This window comes from Ruditapes philippinarum, unplaced genomic scaffold (assembly GCF_026571515.1).
Source record: "Ruditapes philippinarum isolate M1 unplaced genomic scaffold, ASM2657151v2 ctg4006_1_1_1_1, whole genome shotgun sequence".
Classification (NCBI taxonomy): Eukaryota; Metazoa; Mollusca; class Bivalvia; order Venerida; family Veneridae; genus Ruditapes; species Ruditapes philippinarum.
The window spans coordinates 61,827-78,617 of record NW_026860753.1 but is presented as its reverse complement, the minus strand read 5'-3'; the positions used below and the strand labels follow the sequence as shown (position 1 = coordinate 78,617).

Sequence of the window (16,791 nt, the reverse complement as noted above, 5' to 3'; positions counted from 1 at the left end):
AAGTGGTATACGTATAGATGTAAAGCGACTTGAACGAAAATAATTTTGAGATGAACAAAAATAATTTTGAGATGAACGAAAATAATTTTGAGATATTGATCAAATATCTTATCACACCATTATGAGATTAAATACTAACAAAAAAGTGAGTTACTGCAAATATAATTTTCTATGTATACTAATTGAAAAATACAGTAACAAAATTAAGCACATTTTCACCATGTGATACCGGTGATGGCACGATGTCAAAGTGACAATGTGGTGTGAGCGTTTAATTTTGTGTAGGATTAATATAATATATTTATAGCCACGGAAAACAAACTTGAGTTTTGCTCGGCGGCAAACCTTCTCGAAAATGACTCATTCTGTTATGTGAAACATTGACTCCCATTAACAAAGCGAATGGATTTGTCATTGCGCAAGTTTGCATTTAAAATACAAATTGATATGCATTGAATTGAAATTTCATTCAGTTCATTTATGTATTTATTTTATTAAAGTATTTCAAATGTTTACGTTAAAGTCATTTATAAACATATTTTTTTGCCTTTTGTCTTTAAACCACTACAAGCGTGCAAGCATTGTATCCAACAAATGTAATGGTTTTGCATCGATCTTTGATGATGATATTGACTCTAATTTACATACATAGTTCTGTTTCTAAATGTTCGGCGTTCTTTGACTCATTTTTTATCATTGTGTCATTTCACAACACCCAATGCTTTTACTTTGTAGCGGATTTGATGTGTAAAATGCATTACTTGCTCAAACACACATGAATGCACGACACTCGTGTGTCAATACTATTGTACTAAATAATGAATAATGTATTAAATGAATGTCTCATAATAGTTGCAAATATGTAAATCATGTTCGATTGCTTATTATTATTTTTAGTTTTTAACGAAAAGCATTTAAACAATAGTGAGTAATGCTAAAAAATTCACAAAAACACATAACAAGAAAAGGGGAAAAAAGAAGTAAAATCAACAACATGCAATTTTATTAATCTTTTGTTTGTGTTTCGCAAATTATTTCAATTAATGTCAAATTTCGTTCGTTGTCGGGAAACAAGTCATACGCTTGTAAGGAATGTCACGTGACTGTTTCCTACGTGTTATAACCAGTCATTCCGCCAGTGTTACTTGTGGTAGTCGAAAATGAATCTCTAGTGCGGTTCAAACTTACGATTGTTATTATATGCAAATATACACACATATACTTACATGTATTTAATTATATTTATATATCAAACTTAATGAGTAATTTGATTATGTAATGCTTATCACCCTGTACACAATTCATATTTTATGTTTTAAGGCTTTTAAACATCTGTGGAGTTCCTTTAAGTCTGTTTAATCGATGGTCGTACGTTCGCCGTTTAGGTAAAGTCTTCATCGAATAGATGTACAGCATTTCTAGCATGGAAAGTTTGATCTTAAGAAAATATTTAAGATATATCAAATTAAAGCAAATCAAATCATGGATGATACTAGTCATATCATTAAACGAATGAACTTTTTATCACTAGACTTGATTCAGGATTTACACTATCAAACAAAACTACATATTGAACAATTACCATGTAGGATAAAGTATACTGTGAACCTTTTATAGTGCAAGAAATCATAATGAAATAAAACTCCTGAATGTGATTCTTTTAAAAGCACATTATGTCTCAGAAAATGTATAAATTTGTTCTTCATTATAAAACGCAAACATGAGTTTTAAATCATTTATCAATAAATAATGGTTTCAGGGCATGTTAAATACGCATTACTTGAAGAAAGTAGGACTGGACGTGCATTCTTTTGTCGTAATAGAAGTAAATTGTAAATCAAGTAGTATTTTGATTTCAATACAAAATACTAAATCACCATAATTGTACTACATTGTAATTGCTAGAAAAGAACAGATGCAAAAGATGGTTCACATAATTGACCAATGAGTATCGTTGTGGAAACTTTAACAAGACACCAAAACGTAAAACAGCTTTTGAGAAATAAATAGTTTTATGTTACAAAATGGATATGAATAGAAATATTTTGAATATATTATCTTGAATTTTTCATATCAAACAGTACAAATAATGTAATAATATACTAGTCTCTGAAGATTGTAAGTAAATCGTGGACAAACTGGCGGTCACAAGTTATTGGAAAACACGTCTATCCCTGCTCTTAGATAATCATATACCATCCACTTTTATCGGCCATTTCATTTGATACTTTAAACTATCGCATCGGGATTAAAATGGGCGAACAAGAGAAAGAGCGCATTGACTAATTATTTAATAATCATATTGCTTCTTAATCTAAAAATTCACAGGAGTCTCCAGCCATTGGATAAAAATCTTTAACAAGACGTTGTACCACTACAAAAACAAAATCAACCGCCAGAAAAAGTTTTTAACAATTGGGTGAGTTTTATATGATTGATGTTGTAACATTGTGTATGATAATTCTTTTTTTCGTTGCAGTTAGATTATTGGGCAAATTTTACGTACTGAGAAAAAAATATAATAACATATAGCTGTCCAAGTACCATACAAAACAAACTTTTACGGAATCCAAATATGATGCATAGACTTTGATAACATTATTTTAAAGGTACTGAATTATATATAAGCTCGTTTAGTAAATATTTGTAAATTGATGACTAAAAAGTACCAAACATAATGATGTCTGATCATAACGCAAATTCTTCGAAAGTACCAAATGAAAATTTGATAAAATCAAATATTGTGATTTTTAATTTAATGGATACCTTTTGTTTGAAATAAAATTGTGCTTAGGTTAATGAGTTTCAAGAATATTATAAATATAACAAGAACATTAAGTTTGTACTTGTATTGAATATTTTGTATTATATTATCTTCAAAATAATGCCACGTGTTTAACATCATATTATAATAAGTCTGTCACCTGAAAGAGAAAAAATATTACCCGTAGACTAGACGACATAAATGATATCATGAAGTAGTTTTAATTTTGCTTCAATTTAAAACGCTTCGGCTTTACTTTTTCTTAAACAAATAGTGTCTTTTAAATTATCTTTAGAATTTAAATTTAGAGAAAGTCAAAGGGAGAGAAGGAAGGGATCATGAAATTCTTTAATAACGTGATTTACAAAAAATTATACAAGTAGTCATTTAGTTATATACGTCAGATTTTCTAATGAACAAAACATTTCAATTGTTGGTTTTTATCTAAAATAACGTAATTTACTTTTAACATATGCATATATTGCAGATATATCTTAATGAGCAAATGGTTGTACTTCCAACTTAAAAATTAAAAAAGGACGATTTAACTTAGGCAATGTTGTAAGACAAATGAAATAACGGTTTTTTGGCGAGTAAAGAACACAGACAAGTAGTTAAAAAGAATTGACGTTATGACAAAAAGTTGAAACAGTCGTGTTTAGCGGTATTTAATCTTTTTAATTCAAGTATTTCATATTACAAATTTAAAGACATATAAGGCAAATAATTGCAAATATAAAAATTGAAACAAAAGTATTTCTTATTATGTATTGTTTTGCAAACAGAGCTAAGCAGGTACATGGAAAAAATGAAGAACCGTCGTCTTCTTAACTAAAATCGTCACAGAAGCATAACCCAATAAATGATTGACCACAGTTTATGAAATGTGTATGGGCATTTTATTATCTTCTTGTACCATTATACTTAAATATAGCAAACGTCTTTCACTTTTTTTTATTTTATATAAAATAAAGCATCGGATAAGTAATACAATGTCACCGATCCCTTCACAAGATAAAACATGTTCGGTTTCCCTGGAATAAAATAATGTTCTACGTACAAATAATCTTTTCATTCAGTGTTCATTTTGTTATGGACATGACATAAATGACATAAAGAAATTATCAATGCATGTATTCCAGAATTGTGTTTTAACAAATTCATATAAATGTTCGCTGTAGAATGAACGTATGAGAGTCTTAGAGGTTATTTAACGCACATAAAACGGATGCAAGATTTCTAGAGTGAAAACTGTAAACTAAAAAGGTTATTAATAACTTATAGCACCAATAAAGCTACTTTTAAGAATGGACATAATTTGAATTTAAAACGTCAGCTTATTTTGATTTGTATTTTGTGTATGTATGTTCATACGTACGACGGAGCCTGGAAACGACTGTTGTCTTTATGCATGCACAAAATAAAAACAATAAAATTAGTTAATACATTAATTAATGGAATACCACTGAGGTCCAAGAGCCTAAAACATAAAATTTGAAATACTTATATAGAATATTAAAAATAAAAAAAATATATGCAAAAGATAAAAAATAAAAGAAATAAACTCAGAAATAAATTGAAAATCGTACTTTTGTGCTTTTCTTATCCTGATTTCAACGCTTTTCAATTTTAGGACATTTTTCACAATCGCAATAATTGTTCTGGAAAAATAATATAGGACCTGAGATTTTGCACTCAAGTTTTTAGTTTTGACCTATGTCAAATTGAACATTAATTTTGAAAGAAAATTATTACAGAATTGGATGCAAATAAATATAAATAATTTTAGCATAATATTTAGATAAAAGTGTTGTGATGATCAAATGTAGATTTATTTGAAAAAAAAAAAACAAAAAAAAACAACAAAAAACAAACTCAAACTTACTGCTGTTTTAAATGATGAAAAAATGAAAATCGTTTACTAAAATATTTTTTTTATCTAATGTTCTTTAAGTAAGAAAGGTTAGATATAATTTTAAAAAAAGTTCGATAGAAAATGTAAAATGTGAGTAGTTAAATTATTATTGTGATCGAATATTACTATGTCGTATTTCACCCAATACACAGTGATCTTAAATCCAACATTTCTTATGAATAGTAAAAGGTTTGAAATATCGATTTGCCTATAAATGAAATTGAATAGAAACTTAGTAAGAACATGTAAAACATTATATTCAGGTTTGAAAAAATATATAAATGTGTTTAATAATTTAATAATCATATGTAATTGTATTCATAAATATATATTTGCCAACGTTAAAACAATTTACGTTGAGCTTATTATATAAATGAACTGTACTTGCTGAAGACTAATTTGCACATGAAACAATGTTTGTAAAGGAAAATTCCGAAAAGATCAGATTTATATATGAAAGATTAAAGATAGATAAAATTTCTTACTCAGCTGTCTTGCTCTGTTCATTATAGATAATAGAAAGTGTAACATCTATTAGTCCCCCTATCACCGGCTCAAGCAGTATTCAATTTCACGTGATAAGCACGTAATGGCTATCTTTTCTACTTGCTCATTTTTCAACTTTTAACGCCATCGCTATTTCGAAAGTGTACTGAATATAAAATTCTTGTTTCTTAATGCCCAAATGTTGTCATATATGACCACGACTTGCGAGTTTGCGACTTTAAGTATTTCTAAATAGCTATTTATTTATGATTAAAAACTGTTTTGAGAGCTCATTTTCTAAATGTTGTATGACTATAATAAGTGATATCAATAGTATATATTTTTATACGTATTTTTCTATGTTGTACTTTAAAGATTGTTTCATTGTGGGCGACTTAGCACATCTTATACTATCTGGGAAGCTGACAATTTTGTTACTATTTTAACATTCAGTTGATCTTGGCAATTTCATTGAACTTTTAATATATTTTGTTTTTTAATTACCTTGCAGGTTTCTATGATTTCCTAATTTTTGAATAATTTATAATAACATCCCATTCGTGTTAAACCGAGTGCCTTGTCCTTTTTGGTGTCCTGCTGAGCTCGATCCTGTATTTGGGGATGCGTACATTGAATGCTACTTTACTTGCTGACCTCGTTTTTACGAAGTCCGTCTGAGAACGGTAACAGGAAACAACTGAATATACGAGTAGAGTTTTTTTTCGTACGAGTTTTATTTGTAAAGAAAGCTATTGTTCAGCTTTTTTTCAATTAAAGAGGTATCAATGACTTAACGATCGTTGAACATTACATTGTTTTATTTTGACTAGTTACACTGTTTGGTAATATTACTTTTATGATTCAACAAGACCGATTTTCTTTTCGTCTGTTATCACCATCTTCTTCATTAACATATTCATGGGAACGGTCTAATGGTGTTTAATGGAGACTTTGATTTTATAAAACATATTGGTTTTATCATAAATTAGATACCCATTAATCACTCGCGTTTTTTTTTATTTAAATACATTATTTAATGTTAAGACAACAAATTGCGACACATAAATCTGAAGCAACTCGAAACCTTTATAAGATCATAATGTCAAGATAGTGTCTGTACAAAAAGGCGCTTTTTTGCGATATTTTGAAACGCGCGCTTGCTCTTGCTAATTAATCTTAAAAAAAAGACTTAAAATGTATGCCTTTGACAAAATGTTTGCATGTTCTAAAATAATTTAAGACTAAATTTGTTCTCGTGATAAAATAATAATTAAATAATTTGGCAATTTATTGAAATTTCGATTTTACACATTTTTATCCCATTGAAACCACAAACTCATGCGTATATATGCTTTGAAAGCTTGGCATCGAAAGGAAGCGGCTTTGTATATCTATTTTACTTATTTATTAATTGTTTGCAGAGTGGTTTTTAATATAATGTTGCCTGGCTTATATTACAGGTGGTCATATTTGGCTATTTGTGTATATCTGCTATGTTATGTAAGAAAAGACTCGACCTTGACTTCATTCAAAAATAGTTTATTCAGACTTCTTTCTTGTTTAAAGTGCTTAGTGACGGAAATCTTTACATGCATTAAATTGATACATAACTCAATTTAATGATACATATGATTTTACAGCTATGGACATAAACTGTAAAAAAATCCAATCAAGTACTTTATTGTGCTCTAAAATGTTACAGACAGGCGTTATATTTTCATTAAGTTAGCATACAAGCCTAAAAGCTTTTTGTCATAAGTTTAGACTGTGAGACCGCTTCCGTCATATGACTGGCCTCCTTCAAGTGTTTAAATTTGTCCAATATTAACGTAAGTGAAAGCAATTGATAAATTTACGACCTTCTTTCCTATCACCATGATAGTAAAATAGACACCGAATAACACTGCAAATAGCCTAGGTGTTTTATTGATTACCTTTCGCGCCCAATAATGTAATTTTTGCGCTAAAATGCTCATTCTAATGTATCATGAATGTTCAAGTCAATGCCGACTGCGCGTAAACTTCGAACAATATGATTACATAGGCCAGACAGACTGTGGATTAGTTACAAAATAACATATTTATGTCCTTTGACATGTTATTTATACATATGTATATGAAGTTATTCGTGGTTTCGCGTGAGTAAATAAAAAATTATTTAGACATTTAGCTTTTATCAAACTATGAAATTTAGATGTATAATAATTCACAAATAGGACATTTGTATGACGTCATATACTATCACTGTTTTCTTCCGAACACGTTATTATTTTTACACAGTCTGGCACATCATGTTTTTAATTCTTACAAAAACTTTTTCTATTCATATGATAATAATCTTCATATACGGAACCTTATCTAAACTTTCATTAAAATTCGCATGATTTTGAAGGCGCGTTGTTATAATATTTACCTACGGTATAAACTGATACCTTGTGAATATTTCAGAGCTTTGTTACAATCATCTAATTAAGTTTAAATCACAATTTCTGGGTTATCTTAACTTAAATATACTAATAATTAGAAGACGTGAATCGTAATAAATCCGATTAGCTAATTGAGGGAAAGCTTTTGTTCTACGAACCCCATGTCCTTGTCACAGCACGATATATTCTTCCCCTTTGTGACAATTCTTTGGAAGACAGTATGTCAACTGTTATTTCTTTTAAATCAGTACGGCTTTGGTGAGAGAAAAAACATGTGACTTGTAGAACTTTATGGTGCGTTTTCTTCCTCTTGGGATATAGCAATTTGTTTGGTCAGTGTGCATTAGACGCAGACAATGTTATAATTATACTTTGATAGATTATAAAGAAATATAAAGATAGTTAATATTGCATCAACAAATTACGGTGGCACGGAGGTGACGTGTGTTTTTTTTATTTATGTCGTGCGCATCAGATACTACAGATCTAGTACGCACTTTTTCTTTAAATTTTGGCAATTCCAAATACATGTACCGATTAGTTTAAACAATATTTTATTTTAATCAAACATAAGTTCGCAATGTGATTATAATCAAATACAAAAAGGAATACTAATTAATTCAAAATTATATTAAATAGATTTGCTTTATTTGTGTTTTGGACCGAAAGCCTCACATATTGCAAATAAACATATTATATGGTATATTTTTTTTTTTTTTGTTTTGGGTTTTACGTCACATCGACACAGTATAGGTCATATCGCGACGTTCCAGCTTTACTGGTGGAGGAAGACCTCAGGTGCCCTTCCGTGCATTATTTCAGGCACGAACGGGCACCTGAGTAGAACCACCGACGTTCCGTAAGCTAGCTGGATAGCTTCCTCACATGAAAGAATCCAAAGTCCCTGTCGGGATTCGAACCCACAGCGGTGAGGGGCAAGTGGTTTGAAGTCAACGACCTTAACCACTCGGCCACGGACGCCCCTATATGGTATATAGGCTTAATAAATAGCAAAAATGTAGAAGAACAATAAATATTGTTTTTTGAATATTCAATAGATATTTTTATTCAATGTTATTTTATATTATATAGTATTTGCCAAGTTGCAAAATAAAAGGTATATGTTTAGTATGTGATATTAAATAAAACAATTCTGAAATAACTTAGGTATCATACAAGATATTTGTCCACAAAACTGCTGTAAAAGAACATATTACACAGTGTACAGATTCTTGTCTGATGACCGGTATTGTTGATTATATGTCATGATTAATATTGACGAACGCGTTATACAATTTGTTAAATATATACACGGACCCATTTGGCTGGTCAAAAAATGAATGATTAAAGCCTTTTCTTATCCTCAAACCCAAGGGACAAGTAGAGCAATCACTGAGATCGTGAAATTGAATATCTTGAAGTGAGTGAGGAGATATACTTGATATGAAATCACATCGTGGTCAGCGTAAATCGTTTATGCTGTTATTTGTTTGACGGCTGATCAAAGCTATCCTATCTGACCTTTTTGTAACACCATACAGTAACTTAGAACTGTTCAAAGTACATCAGCCATTACAATAACAAATAAAACTCAACAGAATATGCATGCAAATCTAATTTTCGATTAATCTTACATTAATCTATTTCATCGGTATCATTTTAAAGATTAAGATTTGATAATATTAGTTTTAAAAGGCTTGGTTTTAGCTCATTATTAACCATTCAAAAATGAATATGCGAGTCTATGCTCTTGACTCTATCATTTTCCGAGCGCCTGATATAAACATCTGACATGATGATAGAATGCGATTCTTTAACTAGTCAACAATGTGATAAGTTTGTGATATTCCAACGATACTTGCATCAGATATGGTATTAACCGCACAACGGAAACACCCATATTGAATTTCTTATTATTTTTAGTGTTTAAAAGCTGAAGAATTTGTATATTTTGTATGTAAAATGTAAAATGGTGATATATTTATGATATATAATTTACAGCTCACCTTAGCGCAATGTTTTCAGGGTTAGCTATTGTGATCACCATGTGTCCGGCGCCCATTGATTGCCATCTCTTTTACAGTTTACTTGAAAAAAAAACCATCTCCTTAAAATCCGATTGCTATGATATTATGCAATAATCCTTTGATGATTCTATTTAAAAAATGACTAAATGGTTCCTGTCGGACGAACATGATGGCCACCAGCGGTAAAACTAGAGAAACCTTAACATTTTATATTCTCCTCAGCCACAGGGCAGATGTTGATGAAATTCTACCGAAATAAGGAAGAAAAAATGCCAAAATGTCGAAGGAGTAAACTGCCCTGACTAAATATAAAATGATCTTTTAACGAAATTTTCTCTTCAACCACGTTAAAGATTTTTACGAAACTCTACAGGAATGCCCATTTGGTGGTCCTTTAGACGACAAGAGCTAGTTAAATTACATACCCGCTTCAAAATTGTGTAAGTGCTTAATGAAACTCTTCAGGAATGTCAGATTGTCGTATTTTAAAAATAAACAAAATTCATTTTGGTTGACTGTATTTCGATGACCGCTAGGACAACAACGTTTCAAACGCTATCTCAAACTCACTGTAGATTTGGACGAAACGTTACAAGAACAGTTGTTCCTGTCTGCTGACCCAGATGACCATCAGATCTTAATATTAGCTTTCAACGACATCTTTTCAAATGCTTTAATTTTAAACGTATTAAATTCAATTGGAATTATCCTCGGATGGCACTTTACAAACATGCTTAAATCTAACATGAAAGCTATTAGTGTCCAAAATAGAAAATGGAATTTAATGACATTTTTCCAAACTGCTAAGCAGATTCTGGTGTTTAATGCATCTTAGCAGTACATCGTATTACCGGTGTATCAGGACTGAAGGATATAACCTATAATGAAATCATATCATTTAAACCATATCTCTAAGTAAGAGACGTAGGGCATTTGTGGCATTATTGTTTTTACAAATGATATTTGTCTTTTAGTAGATTATCAAAATCTGGTATATCGTTATTTGCGTTACGAGTATATTCAATATACTTATTTGCAGACAATATGTAATTCTTTTACTGGTATATGTCTATCATGCAAGTTTTAAAAGCAAATATTTTCTTACTATGTGGAATATATAGACAGTGTAATATGCAAATGCAGGGCATTAGATGTTGTCACATATGCCATTTACCTACTTTTTGTGTTCAAAATTTACACGACTACTTTCTGTGTCTGCGTTATCACGCTGATATATGTGGACCCTACGCCCCCATAGCAGCTTAGTAAATATACTACCGTTACTTACGATACTAAACATTAAACCGATGCGTGGATCCATGAACAAATGGATTTACATAATTTTGCTCACCGGGCACACGTCAATAATAACTGATGCTTTTAGAGAGAGCATTAGAACTGATGTACTACAATCTGCTCAGTTTGAAAGGTCAACAACATTAGAAAAGTTTGTAATTAAACAACTGAAATGTTCTCCAAACGTGGTTTGTAATTATAAAAAGGAAATCCTTATATGCGCAATACCTGCGAGTTTGTTTAACAACGCGAACTTTTAGAAGATCCAGCTTTCCGCCAAGAACCAAAAGAGCGGCTTTCCGCTGCCATCCAGCTCATTAATGTTTTTCAGACATTGACGTCAAAATATAAGTTACAATTATTTAAACGTCACATAAACGAACAAGCTTGCAGACAAATTCTCATGACATAACATCACGCTTGATTACCGTCAGCTTAACAACAAGATCCTTGAATGCTTCATTTTGTCACTGACAAACGGTAAAACAGATAGAGCATCATACTAAATTGTGCACGAAAATATGATACTACTGAATCATTAAAGTGACAAACTGATTCGTTTTGTTAATAGTTATCTATTACACAATCTTTTCTACCTCCAACGTTTCGAGGGGTAAAACCCCTCTTTTTCAAGGAGTTTCTGTTTATTTTTATAAATCAAATACTAATCGTCTTACATGTCTTATCTTACACTATGTTATGTATACAGGAAATAACATAGTGTTAGATAAGACATGTTAGAAGATAAATATGTGATTTATAAAAATAAAAAGAAACTCCTTGGTTCGTGTGTTTTTATTCCAATTTTCACATGATTTTGTTTTTTTAAAAAGGTGTGTTTTTTGTACATTTTGCCGTCCAGTTAGCTCAATAGGTAGAGCGTCGGACAGTGAATCGGATGATCTGGGTTCGATTCCCGGACGAAGCAGGTCACTTTCCTTGTGATTGATCATGAAATCCTTTCTACGGTCATTCGCACTATACCTCTGCTCTGGCATGTACAGAAGGAATCAGTTCCTTGCGAAAGTAAAAGCATCTAGTAAATTGTTTGACAGCATTCCCAGGAACAATGCGGTGGCTGATCTGTGCTCTGGTAAATTGAGTGTAGCTTACTGCCGTGATCCGGAGTGTAAACTACTAACACCACCACCATACGTTTTGTTCCATTATTCCTAAATTATATCGCGAAATTGAGTTAAATAACATACTTTTTTTATGAAAATAACAGCATAAATTCTGTACAAGTACATAACAACATCAATTGTACTTCCTTAAAAATGCCATTAAGAGTCAACTTTAACTATCGTAGCTATTTCGAGCGCGTGATTAGGCATTTATAGTTCATAATCAGTCTATTAGAGTCTGTAATTAACAAATTGCAGTATAAAATCGGCAAACTTCGTAACTTTCCGTATGTAGCCTTTACTTGATCAGAACGAAGGCTACACGATATAAGTTTGAACTTTTCACATGAACGCCTATTTTGATATATTGATTTCATATTTGGTATTTTATATATGATTTTAAGTTTGCCTTGTGCTCTGTCCTGATTTTGTTTAGTGTCCTGCTGGGCTCCTTGTCGAATGATCTGTGTTGCTAGGTCGTGTGGGGGTTTGGGCCCCATTTCCCTTGTTGTTTCTTTTTTTTCATTTTGTCGGTCAAAAGGTCTACTGCCCTTAAGATCGCTTGGGCCTTATGGATAATAGTTTGTTCAAATACGAACGCATAATATAACGCTTATATGAAGAAATTTACTATACCTTCCGGAATCTGTCTATTTCAAACTTGAAAGGTATGAATATCAACATATTTAAACCAACCGAGCAATCAACAAGGTGTTGATTTGAATGCCAGCATTATCGGAATAGTTTGTCTCTAAAATTGTGGTTTATACGTAAATCATTATGACTGCTTCTATCACAGAGTATGGTCTTATATTTTCATCACGCAACATAAGATATTCATTTATGATAAGCGACTCGATTCGAAAATAATGAATTATATGAGAAAATATGAAAATAAGTCACAATGTTTTTGTTGTTGTTTTTTTTTTCGCAATAAAAGTGATGTTCGCATGGTTCGTTATCACGCTATGTAGACATTAGGGTGTTATAATTGTTACGGAACAAGTCTTGTAATGGACAATAATATTGTCGACCACTAATGTTTGATAATGTCCGTACAGTAAACACTTACCAAAGCTTAGGTTTGGTCTAAACATTATTTCAAAACTTTACATATTTTCAGTCAAACAAATACTTTTGTAACTGAATAAAATACGTGCACCTATTTTATTTATTTAAATGAAATATTTACAGAGCATCCCTATTTGCACTTAAATTGTTCTTTTCAGACTGGGGAGAGTTTGGACCTAGGGGCTATGCGATGAAGTGAATCCTAAAACGTGATGTCATTGTTATCGTTTTTTTCTAAAATAACAACTCCTTTTTAATCAATGAAATATTCACACAAAGAGCATTCCTTTTAAGTGTTTTTTACTTTACAGTTAGTCACAACTCAAATTACTTTCAGTAATAGATATGCAATTTAGATAGGGGAAATATGCCGCGGTCAGACAATCTTGTATAGACTAGTCTACTGCATGTCCTGTCTCTATGGAGGTAGTAGCGGTTCTGAGATAGTCATTCTCAGAATTTTACAGAAAATTATACTTGACTGGCCTCATTTGAGCTTGTTGTATTCTTCTATGCGAAAATAGTAAGTAATTTTGTTTGTTGACGTTTTGTGATACACAATTATAAAGAAGATAATTTTAATATATTAATGATTAAGAGTGGGTGACGGAAACGTTTTATATTAATGTCAGAAAACAAAACAAAAACAGAATGAACCATAATGACTCAAATTTTTATATCCCGAAATGATTCATAATTTATACCTATAATTAAAATATTTATGAAATATAAAGTACATAAGTGATACAAGGAAATATGGACTTTGGTACTAAAAACATAATGACATTATTAGGAAGAAAAGCGCAAATGCACTTCAAAATAAAATAGAGAAAACGGAATCCTTAAAGAACTTCCAAAACGACAAAATTAAAAATGTTGCATGCTCGGTTTGATAGGCTCAACGTAATAAATATCGTGTATATTAAATTATTTCAGTTGCCTAATATTACAATTTTTGTATGTTTTCTAGAGTAAGAAAAAGTGACCACGCATGCTACTGAGGTCCTCGTGATAATACCAAAAAAGCATAGTAGCTGATATCAAAACCATTTACTTTTTTTTACTTTAACTTTTTGACATGAGCTTGAGCAATCTCGTATATTTGATTGTGTTGAGAAAAAACAACTTTAACATTTACTAAGTCATGACTTTGGTTAAGCAAACATCTTAATTATTTTGAAACTTATTCTGAGATAATAAATTAAAAAAATTTCTAGTACAATATCAAAATAAAAAACACAATTTCCTCAATATTATACTTTTTGTAACACACTCGAGCTCTTAAAAGAAAATGGCGCCAATAGTGCAGATTACCGAATGTGTAATACATTATAAAATTGTCATGTTGATGTATTTGTTTAAGTTATGTAAGGATTAGTTTATGTGTTTTATGATTAGTTATACAAAACATTTCCATGTAGTAAACTTCGTATGTGAGATATCCGAGTACAATTTCAAAAAGAAATTCAGATTTATGAGAGAAAAATTGCACGGGTTTTAAAATCGGCTTTCAGCCAATTATCAGCATCGCCCATGAACAGACTCAATCAAATCAGTCTGCATTTGTCATGTATTTCTTCTCAGACTGGGGAGTTTGCGCCTAGGGGCTATGCAATGAAGAGAATCCTAAAAAATAACCTCATTGTTATTGCTTTTTTTTAAAATAAAAAATAGAGCCATTGAAATAGGACATCTGGACTCCTTTTAATCAATGATATATCAGAAGTTTTTGTCATCAATTCCTTAGTGTTGATTTGTTTAATACTGAAATCAAATTTAGACAATTATTTACATGCCATTTAATACATTAGCTAGCAGCCACACCCCACTTATATAAGCAAGCTTTACTACACATCATGAAAACACAATTTTCACTTTTTTCTGAGAGAGCTCCCTTTTATATATTTTTATAACCATTAACAACAGTTGTCAAGTGTATTGAGACAGCTGTAAAATGTTGCACCATACTTAACTGCAATGTTCTTAATTTTTCTCTGGCCCTTCTGGATCATTGATTCCAGTACATTAAGTTTTGAAGAAAGCCGATGCGAGGCGGCCTGGAAGATCTTGCATTTTTCCATAATCGCCCATGAACGGACTCAATCAAACCGAGTCTGCAATTGTCAAGTATTTTTTTAATTTTCATTTTGTAATTGGTTCCAAGGGATCTCCTTATTTCCAGATTCGATATTGTTATAAAAATGGCAAAATATATTTGTCGTCACCCAATGGCTTTCCATTGCTATTAATTGGAGCAATCCATGGTGTATCAAAATACTGAAACAGAGCTTTAAAAAATACACAGTATGCCTTTATATTTTGTGACCCAATAAAAAGTTATAGTTTTCGACATTGATTTAGAATAGGATAGGGACATGCGGTAAGTGCTTGCCGAAATTCGTTCCTTAAAAGGATTTCAAACATTCATCATCTTTTTCTTTTAAAATCTTTTTTGAGTAAAATACAATCAACATTTAACACTTCATCTCTAAGAGAAAGGCATTTTCACTGTCTGTAATTATGCTCTAAATTTTTTCCGTGCACTTAATAGAATATGGCGCCAAAACTGGAGATCACTGAAAGTATAAAACCATCACAAAATGAAGTATTAATGTATTAGTTGCTTTTTTTATTTTTTTTTGTCAGTAATGTGTTTCACCTTATTCTTTTTTAAAAATGAGAAAAAAGGAATAACAAAAAATGCTGAAGAAATAAATTAAACCCCTCAAAGGCATAGTGGTTTTAGATTAATCACAAGCTCGTGCATTATATGTTTGTAGATTGTTTGTGGAAAAAAGCCAACAAAAAAAACAAAAAAAAACAATATTGTACATCCAATTCCATCACCCCTGCACCGGTTTGAAAGCATAATTTAAATTTCTCATTAAAATATCGAAAAGTTATTATGCTTTGAACATTTATATGATATTTTCGTTTAAGGACGGTGTCAATTTTAGATGATTTTAGAAACAGCTGAATATAGTTATTCAAACGCCCTTTATTCGAAAACCTGTTCTTATTCAACGTGCTATTATGTTTCTATTATATATTGTGGAGTACAGTATTGAACCGTATACAACTGTAAAACCTATGCTGAACGGGGCGATAGGATTTTGCAGCTTTGAACGATTCCAATAAAATCAGTTTTGTTCTTATAGAGTATATTGACCATTTTATTATAATCCACCATTTTTTGACATTTTGACAGAACTTTGTTTCTTCAAATACAATAAGAGTCTGATATGAGTTTTAGGACTTTGAAAATGAAAACAAGCTCGATGAATTAGGATATGTATTTGATATAATAGATATTTTTTGGACTTTGAAAAAAAAATGGAAACGAGGAAATGTGGGAAACCATATGTATTTGATATAGACTTTTTTGGACTCTAGAAATGGAAACGAGGCTAAATTAATATGATTTGGCCCAATAAGGATTTCTATTTAAACAGCATGTGAATCAAAAGTTGAAGGTCCTTTGGTTATATTTTATTTGGTGTGAACAAAATGGTTGGAAAAAGTCTGGACTTTAGTCTTTCCAGTAAATTTGATCTATAAATCACAATTAAATTGATCTCTATAGTTATCGTTTTTGTAACTCAAAGGTCATTAAAGTTCTAAAATGATCAAAGTGGTGAAACTAGTTCAATTGATATTCTCTCTGTTTCACTTAAAAAACATG

At 30.9% G+C, this 16,791-nt stretch overlaps 1 protein-coding gene across 1 annotated transcript in view; it reads left to right on the top strand.

Moving 5' to 3' along the window:
* Positions 1–2,175: 2,175 nt before the first annotated feature.
* LOC132713282 (uncharacterized) overlaps positions 2,176–16,791 on the top strand; it is a 55,754-nt gene continuing 41,138 nt past the window's right edge. Inside the window, exon 1 of the mRNA XM_060695796.1 lies at positions 2,176–2,419. The gene's annotated coding sequence lies outside the window, so the exon portion shown is untranslated. The remainder of the gene's footprint in view (positions 2,420–16,791) is intronic.